The sequence below is a fragment of the Bombina bombina genome, chromosome 1, assembly GCF_027579735.1.
Source record: "Bombina bombina isolate aBomBom1 chromosome 1, aBomBom1.pri, whole genome shotgun sequence".
NCBI lineage: Eukaryota > Metazoa > Chordata > Amphibia > Anura > Bombinatoridae > Bombina > Bombina bombina.
In genome coordinates, this window is record NC_069499.1 from 465,432,097 (window position 1) to 465,441,300 (window position 9,204).

Sequence of the window (9,204 nt, forward strand, 5' to 3'; positions counted from 1 at the left end):
CTCCTTCAATCAGCAAGGGCATTGAAGATGAAACGTGGCTGGGTCTTTCAGCATGACAATGATCCCAAACACACCGCCCGGGCAATGAAGGAGTGGCTTCGTAAGAAGCATTTCAAGGTCCTGGAGTGGCCTAGCCAGTCTCCAGATCTCAACCCAATAGAAAACCTTTGGAGGGAGTTGAAAGTCCGTGTTGCCCAGCAGCAGCCCCAAAACATCACTGCTCTAGAGGAGATCTGCATGCAGGAATGGGCCAACATACCAGCAACAATGTGTGACAACCTTGTGAAGACTTACAGAAAATGTTTGACCTCTGTCATTGCCAACAAAGGATATATAACAAAGTATTGAGATGAACTTTTGATATTGACCAAATACTTATTTTCCACCATAATGTGCAAATAAATTCTTTCCAAATCAGACAATGTGATTGTCTGGATTTGTTTCCACATTTTGTCTCTCATAGTTGAGGTATACCTATGATGAAAATTACAGGCCTCTCTCATCTTCTTAAGTGGGAAAACTTGCACAATTGGTGGCTGACTAAATACTTTTTTGCCCCACTGTATACCTTGTGTGTGTGTGTGTGTGTGTGTGCAGGGAACCAGCAACTGCTGTGAGATCAGACAGAGTGGTGACATAATTCACAGATAAATTGTACTGATGCACCACCTTTATATTAATGCTCCAGTAAAATAAAGGAAGAAAATATCTGGTCTGGAATAAGGAATAAAGAGCTGTACCGGATGGGTGAAATACCTTTACATTGGATACTCCACAGGAGAGAGAAACAACGCTGGATACTGGTTCAGGAGAAGGCTGTTTATAGACCCCACGTTATACACTTACCTCATATCGACTGAGGTAACACCAAGTGAGTGGCCATTTGAATGTATACATTCTGTCTGTCTGTGAAGCCATAACATACTGCACCCAGATCCTCTTTTTTGTGCGCCCCCTCCCTCTTCTACCCACACATATATATATATATATTTATATATATAATCTATTATATATATATATATATATATATATATATAATCTATATATATATATATATATATATAATATATATATATATATATATATATATATATATATATATATATACAGTGAGTGCAGAATTATTAGGCAAATGAGTATTTTGACCACATCATCCTCTTTATGCATGTTGTCTTACTCCAAGCTGTATAGGCTCGAAAGCCTACTACCAATTAAGCATATTAGGTGATGTGCATCTCTGTAATGAGAAGGGGTGTGGTCTAATGACATCAACACCCTATATCAGGTGTGCATAATTATTAGGCAACTTCCTTTCCTTTGGCAAAATGGGTCAAAAGAAGGACTTTGACAGGCTCAGAAAAGTCAAAAATAGTGAGATATCTTGCAGAGGGATGCAGCACTCTTAAAATTGCAAAGCTTCTGAAGCGTGATCATCAAACAATCAAGCGTTTCATTCAAAATAGTCAACAGGGTCGCAAGAAGCGTGTGGAAAAACCAAGGCGCAAAATAACTGCCCATGAACTGAGAAAAGTCAAGCGTGCAGCTGCCAAGATGCCACTTGCCACCAGTTTGGCCATATTTCAGAGCTGCAACATCACTGGAGTGCCCAAAAGCACAAGGTGTGCAATACTCAGAGACATGACCAAGGTAAGAAAGGCTGAAAGACGACCACCACTGAACAAGACACACAAGCTGAAACATCAAGACTGGGCCAAGAAATATCTCAAGACTGATTTTTCTAAGGTTTTATGGACTGATGAAATGAGAGTGAGTCTTGATGGGCCAGATGGATGGGCCCGTGGCTGGATTGGTAAAGGGCCAGAGAGCTCCAGTCCGACTCAGACGCCAGCAAGGTGGAGGTGGAGTACTGGTTTGGGGCTTGTATCATCAAAGATGAGCTTGTGGGGCCTTTTCGGGTTGAGGATGGAGTCAAGCTCAACTCCCAGTCCTACTGCCCAGTTTCTGGAAGACACCTTCTTCAAGCAGTGGTACAGGAAGAAGTCTGCATCCTTCAAGAAAAACATGATTTTCATGCAGGACAATGCTCCATCACACGCGTCCAAGTACTCCACAGCGTGGCTGGCAAGAAAGGGTATAAAAGAAGAAAATCTAATGACATGGGCCTCCTTGTTCACCTGATCTGAACCCCATTGAGAACCTGTGGTCCATCATCAAATGTGAGATTTACAAGGAGGGAAAACAGTACACCTCTCTGAACAGTGTCTGGGAGGCTGTGGTTGCTGCTGCACGCAATGTTGATGGTGAACAGATCAAAACACTGACAGAATCCATGGATGGCAGGCTTTTGAGTGTCCTTGCAAAGAAAGGTGGCTATATTGGTCACTGATTTGTTTTTGTTTTGTTTTTGAATGTCAGAAATGTATATTTGTGAATGTTGAGATGTTATATTGGTTTCACTGGTAAAAATAAATAATTGAAATGGGTATATATTTGTTTTTTGTTAAGTTGCCTAATAATTATGTACAGTAATAGTCACCTGCACACACAGATATCCCCCTAAAATAGCTATAACTAAAAACAAACTAAAAACTACTTCCAAAACTATTCAGCTTTGATATTAATGAGTTTTTTGGGTTCATTGAGAACATGGTTGTTGTTCAATAATAAAATTAATCCTCAAAAATACAACTTGCCTAATAATTCTGCACTCCCTGTATATATATCTATAATTGTATATCTAATCCTATAGATATATAGGTATAGATATATATTTTACATTAACATTATCAGATGTATCCGATATATATGTATTGAAATATATATTAAATAATAAAAATTTAATTTTTTTGTATGTAAAGAACATAGGAATGTATAAATATGCATAACACACTTATTTGGCTTTAGATCTAACTCAGTGTCAGATTAGCACACATGCAGAATTAATTATCTTAAGGTCCATTATGGAAATATTAAATATAAAATATTAATAATAATCAAAATCTATTATAGATGTTCTAAAAAATTCTAAATAATCCATAGGAAAAAAAATAATAAAAAAAAAAAAAATAATATATATATATATATATATATATATACAGAGAGAAGTGCACTCACAGGAATGAACAACTGGCTCAATACCATTGATAGCCTGTTCTATGGTGATTTTCCACCTGGGTGCAGCTTTTTAGCCCAGTAATGCTTTTCACAAGTAGAACTTTCCTGCAGTATATCAGTCTGATCCCGCCTATTACGGTCAGTCCAGCGCCAAAATACCAGGCAATTCCTCTCTGAACAAGGAACACAGCAACCCCAGATGATCGTTTCGGCCTTCATTAGGCCTCGTCAGTGAGGTGTAGCCATATTCCTCTAAGCACACTGAGCAAGGAGTCCATATCTGGTTGCCCCTTTTTCCCATAGGGAGACTAAATACATACAGAGAGAAGTGCACTCACAGGAACGAACAACTGGCTCAATACCATTGATAGCCTGTTCTATGGCGATTTACCACCTGGGTGCAGCTTTTTAGCCCTGTAATGCTTTTCACAGAGTAGAACTTTCCTGTAGTATATCAGTCTGATCCCGCCTATTACGGTCAGTCCAGCGCCGAAATACCAGGCAATTCCTCTCTGAACAAGGAACACAGCAACCCCAGACGATCGTTTCGGCCTTCATTGGGCCTCGTCAGTGAGGTGTAGCCATATTCCTCTAAGCACACTGAACAAGGAGTCCACGTCTGGTTGCCCCTTTTTCCCATAGGGAGACTAAATACATACAGAGAGAAGTGCACTCACAGGAACGAACAACTGGCTCAATACCATTAATAGCCTGTAATATGGCGATTTACCACCTGGGTGCAGCTTTTTAGCCCAGTAATGCTTTTCACAGAGTATTGATTTATATTTTTTAATAATTATCGGCTAGATTACGAGTTTTTGTCGCAGCCCCATTGATTCCTATGGGGAAATAAAATTTATGTCTACACCTAACACCCTAACATGAACCCTGAGTCTAAACACCCCTAATCTTACACTTATTAACCCCTAATCTGCCGCCCCAGACATCGCCGACACCTACATTATATTTATTAACCCCTAATCTGCCGCCCCCAATGTCGCCGCAGCCTAGCTAAACTTTTTAACCCCTAATCTGCCATCCACAACGTCGCCGCCACTAAAATAAAGTTATTAACCCCCAAACCGCCATACTCCCGCATCGCAAACATTAGTTAAATATTATTAACCCCTAAACTGCCGTTCCTAACATCGTCACCACCTAACTACACTTATTAACCCCTAATCTGCCGCCGCCACTATAATAAATATATTAACCCCTAAACCTAAGTCTAACCCTAACCATAACACCCCCCTAACTTAAATATAATTTAAAATAATCTAAATAAAATAACTTTAATTACCTAAATATTTCCTATTTAAAACTAAATACGTACCTATAAAATAAACCCTAAGATAGCTACAATATATCTAATAGTTACATTGTATCTAGCTTAGGGTTCATTTTTATTTTACAGGCAAGTTTGTATTTATTTTAACTAGGTACAATAGTTATTAAATAGTTATTAACTATTTAATAACCACCTAGCTAAAATAAAAACCAATTTACCTGTAAAATAAAAATAAACCTAAGTTACAATTACACCTAACACAACACTATAATTAAATGAATTCCCTAAACTAACTACAATTAAATACAATTAAATACAATTATCTAAATTACGAAAAAAAAAAAAACACTAAATTACAGAAAATAATAAAATAATTACATTTTTTTAAAACTAATTACACCTAATCTAATCCCCCTAATAAAATAAAAAAGCCCCCCAAAATAATAAAAATCCCTACCCTATACTAAATTACAAATAGCCCTTAAAAGGGCTTTTTGCGGGGCATTGCCCCAAAGTAATCAGCTCTTTTACCTGTAAAAAAAAATACAATACCCCCCAACATTAAAACCCACCACCCACACAACCAACCCTACTCTAAAACCCACCAAATCCCCCTTAATAAAACTAACACTAACCCCTTGAAGATCACCCTACCTTGAGACGTCTTCAACCAACCGGGCAGAAGTGGTCCTCCAGACGGGCAGAAGTCTTCATCCAGACTGCATCTTCTATCTTCATCCATCCAGAGCGGAGCGGGTCCATCTTCAAGAAATCTGACGGGGAGCATCCTCTTCCTTCCGGCGACTAACACTAAATGACGATACCTTTAAGTGACGTCATCCAAGATGGTGTCCCTTCAATTCCGATTGGCTGATAGAATTCTATCAGCCAATCGGAATTAAGGTAGAAAAAATCCTATTGGCTGATGCAATCAGCCAATAGGATTGAAGTTCAATCCTATTGGGCTGATCCAATCAGCCAATAGGATTAAGCTTGCATTCTATTGGCTGTTCCATTCAGCCAATCAGCATCAGCCAATAGGATTTTTCCTACCTTAATTCCGATTGGCTGATAGAATTCTATCAGCCAATCGGAATTGAAGGGACACCATCTTGGATGACGTCATTTAAAGGAACCTTCATTCTTCAGTTGGACGTCGTTTGAAGAGGATGCTCCGCGTCGGATGTCTTGAAGATGGACCGCTCCACGCTGTATGGATGAAGACAGAAGATGCCGCCTGGATGAAGACTTTTGCCCATCTGGAGGACCTCTTCTTCCCGGCTTGGATGAAGACTTCTGCCCATCTGGAGGACCACTTCGCCCGGCTTCATTGAGGACTTCGGCCCGGTTGGGTGAAGACTTCTCAAGGTAGGGTGATCTTCAAGGGGTTAGTGTTAGGTTTTATTAAGGGGGGATTGGGTGGGTTTTAGAGTAGGGTTGGGTGTGTGGGTGGTGGGTTTTAATGTTGGGGGAGGTATTGTACTTTTTTTTACAGGTAATAGAGCTGATTACTTTGGGGCAATGCCCCACAAAAGGCCCTTTTAAGGGCTATTTGTAATTTAGTGTAGGGAAGGGCTTTTTTTTATTTTGGGGGGGGCTTTTTTTATTTTGTTAGGGGGATTAGAGTAGGTGTAATTAGTTTAAAAATCTTGTAATTATTTTATTATTTTCTGTAATTTAGTGTTTGTTTGTTTTTGTACTTTAGATAATTTGTTTTAATTGTATTTAGTTTAGGTAATTAATTTAATTATAGTGTAGTGTTAGGTGTAATTGTAACATAGGTTAGGTTTTATTTTACAGGTATATTTGTATTTATTTTAACTAGGAAGTTATTAAATAGTTAATAACTATTTAGTAACTATTCTACCTAGTTAAAATAAATACAAACTTGCCTGTAAAATAAAAATAAACCCTAAAATAGCTACAATGTAACTATTAGTTATATTGTAGCTATCTTAGGGTTTATATTATAGGTAAGTATTTAGTTTTAAATAGGAATAATTTATTTAATGATAGGAATATTTATTTAGATTTAAATTATATTTAAGTTAGGGGTTGTTAGGGTTAGACTTAGGTTTAGTGGTTAATAAATTTAATATAGTGGTGGCGACATTGGGGGCTAATAAATGTAGGTAAGTGGTGGCGGTGTAGGGGGGGCAGATTAGGGGTTAATAAATATAATGTAGGTGGTGGCGGTGTAGGGGGCGGAAGATTAGGGGTTAATAAGTATAATGTATGTGGCGGTGGGCTCCGGGATCGGCGGTTTAGGGGTTAATAATTGTATTTAGTTGTGGTGGGCTCCGGGAGCGGCGGTTTAGGGGTTAATACATTTATTAGAGTTGCGGTGGGCTCCGGGAGCGGTGGTTTAGGGTGCGGCTGGGTCCGGGAGTGGTGGTATAGGGGGTAAACAGTATAGTATAGTGTGGGTGTTTAGTGACAGGGTACCAATAAAGCTGTAAAAAAGCCGAAGAGCAGCTAGATCGATGACTGTTAGTTAACAACAGTCCACTGCTCATCGCACCGTACTTGGTGCGCGGCTTTTTGACAGCTTTTTGGTAACTTTGGAGAGCGTATTCAGGTCAGCGGCAGCGATGTTAGGCGATCTTAGGCGAGCGTATTGGTGCCATCGAATGCAGGTAAGTTGACGGATTGATAAATTCATGTCGATGACATCAAAGTACATATGGAAATTAAACTAGTGGAGTCCAGGCCAGACAACCAGATAATGGTGATGTTCTTACCCCAGATTACTTTCCTTTGGTAAAACTTTACCAGCAATTGAAGAAAAGTACCAGAATAAACATATTACTGGTTTCTTGGGGACTTCCCATTATCATCATCATAGGAGTAATTGTGTTAGGAGTATATTTTGGGTAAGTTAAAGCTCTACATTTAAGCAAAAAAAATAAGAAACAATTTAAAATTCTTATTATGATTCTTATAATACTTTATTTATAAAGCACAACACTATACATGGGTAAAATTTGTTTACATAAAACAATTATACAAAACTTGTAAGAGACAAGACAAATATTGACAAATAAATCCAGGAGGAATTGAGGGCCCTATTCCCGTGGGAACTTACAATCTAGAAGGGTAGGAGGGTGAAAAACAGCAGATGAGGACTGCAAGGGTGAGAGTGATGGTAATAGAGAGTTAGATTAGGGCACTTATTAGGTAAGTGGGATTACTTTGTTACTAAGTTGGGTGATCGGTTTCCAGAACAAAAACGTATTCATGGAGTGTTTTAAAGAAGGCAGATTAGGGGAAAATCTAGCAGCTTGAGGAGAGTGTTCCAGAGAGTAGGTGCCACAGGAGAGAAGTCCTCTAGTCTAGCATGGGGAAGAGGAGATAATCAAAGATGAAATTAGCAGGTCATTGTTGGTTCTTAGTGGGGAGGCTGGAGTATATTTGTTGATTAGTGAGGACAGTTAGTGGGGGGCAGCATTGGTAAGGACTCTGTAATTCAGGGTGGGAATATACCATTTAATTCTGCTGTGAATGCGGAACCAGTGAAGGAACAGCAGATACAGAGCAATGGGAAAGTTGGATTAGCCTGGCAGAGGCATTTAAGGATGGATTAAAGGGGGAGAGGCGGAAGAGAGGAAGGCCAGTCAGGTAGGTTATTGAAGTAATCAAGCTGGGAAATTACAAAGAGAGTGAATTATTTGCTTTGTGGTGTCAGTGCTCAGAAACGGGCAAATAAATAAATTATATAAGGAAATTTCTAGAATTTTTTTTTATGGCAATTTCTCTATAAAAACAATAAAATTATCATACTTCTCTGCAGGTACAGATATTTCAAATTAAGGAAAATGGTGAAAGATGACATCTCAAGAATGGAAGGAGGACAGTTAAGTGACAACAAATATCCACTGAACATCTGTGCATGGGTTAATAGGATCTGATTGCTGCCACTTAAGTTATATCTGATGTTACTGTTATAATTCAATAAATACAACCCAATCAGTATTTTCCTAATCTGTTGTTTGTCTGATTTATTTATAATGGTTAACTAAAGGAAGGGTTATGGGAGGTAATTTAATCCTTATGCTTCTTAACAACTGAACACATATATTCAACTCTCTAGTCAGTTCCCTTTTACTGTGTATTGTAACTTCACCATGTTATCGGATCTAGTTTCCGTCTGCAGACTCTGACATTAGCTGGGATAATTACACCTCTCACTTGCCAGAGTCACTACATTTATACATCAACCAAGATAAATGTGTCACCAGCTTGTGTTTGCTCCTCCAGATACTGGGCACCTATTGACTTTGTACAAGGTTTAACAAAGAATGCTCATTCGAGCTTGTATACAGCCATACTATATCAGGCAATTAGAATATAATAAAAACAATTACAGATATTGGAACAGATTACCAAGGGAGCCCAAGCAATAAGTAGTTTATTGTGGGGGTTTGCGTTCGTCAGACTTACCACTGGTGTTACAGGTTGAAAGTAAATGAGATCGCAATTTAAGCTAGAATGATTACCACAACTTCAGAGCTTGGGTTATCTGTTTTGCAGAACATAAAAGTTACACAAAACACAAAAAAAAATACATTACAAAGTACAGTTACACTCATAATAACTCTATATAATAAAAATTATTAAAAAAAATATTGCTCACAAAAGTTATAAGGGCTCAAAGATATGAGGTCTCAGGTGTTAGAATAAAAAAAGCAAGGGGCTTTATCATAGACACACACCACACACATATATATATATATAATATATATATATATATATCAAGGACGTGCAGACATAGGAGGCAGGGGAGGCAGGGCCTCCCCTGCCATTTTGGCCCCCCAGAGTTTATTTAAATTTAATATAAATGG

The 9,204-nt window shown here is 38.4% G+C and overlaps 1 long non-coding RNA gene across 1 annotated transcript; it reads left to right on the forward strand.

Annotated features, from left to right (window-relative positions):
• The first annotated feature begins 636 nt into the window (after positions 1-636).
• On the forward strand, positions 637-8,344 carry LOC128645461 (uncharacterized). Its single transcript, XR_008400116.1, has 2 exons — positions 637-871; positions 8,154-8,344. It is a non-coding gene; the product is annotated as an uncharacterized LOC128645461 (long non-coding RNA).
• The last annotated feature ends 860 nt before the right edge of the window (positions 8,345-9,204 follow it).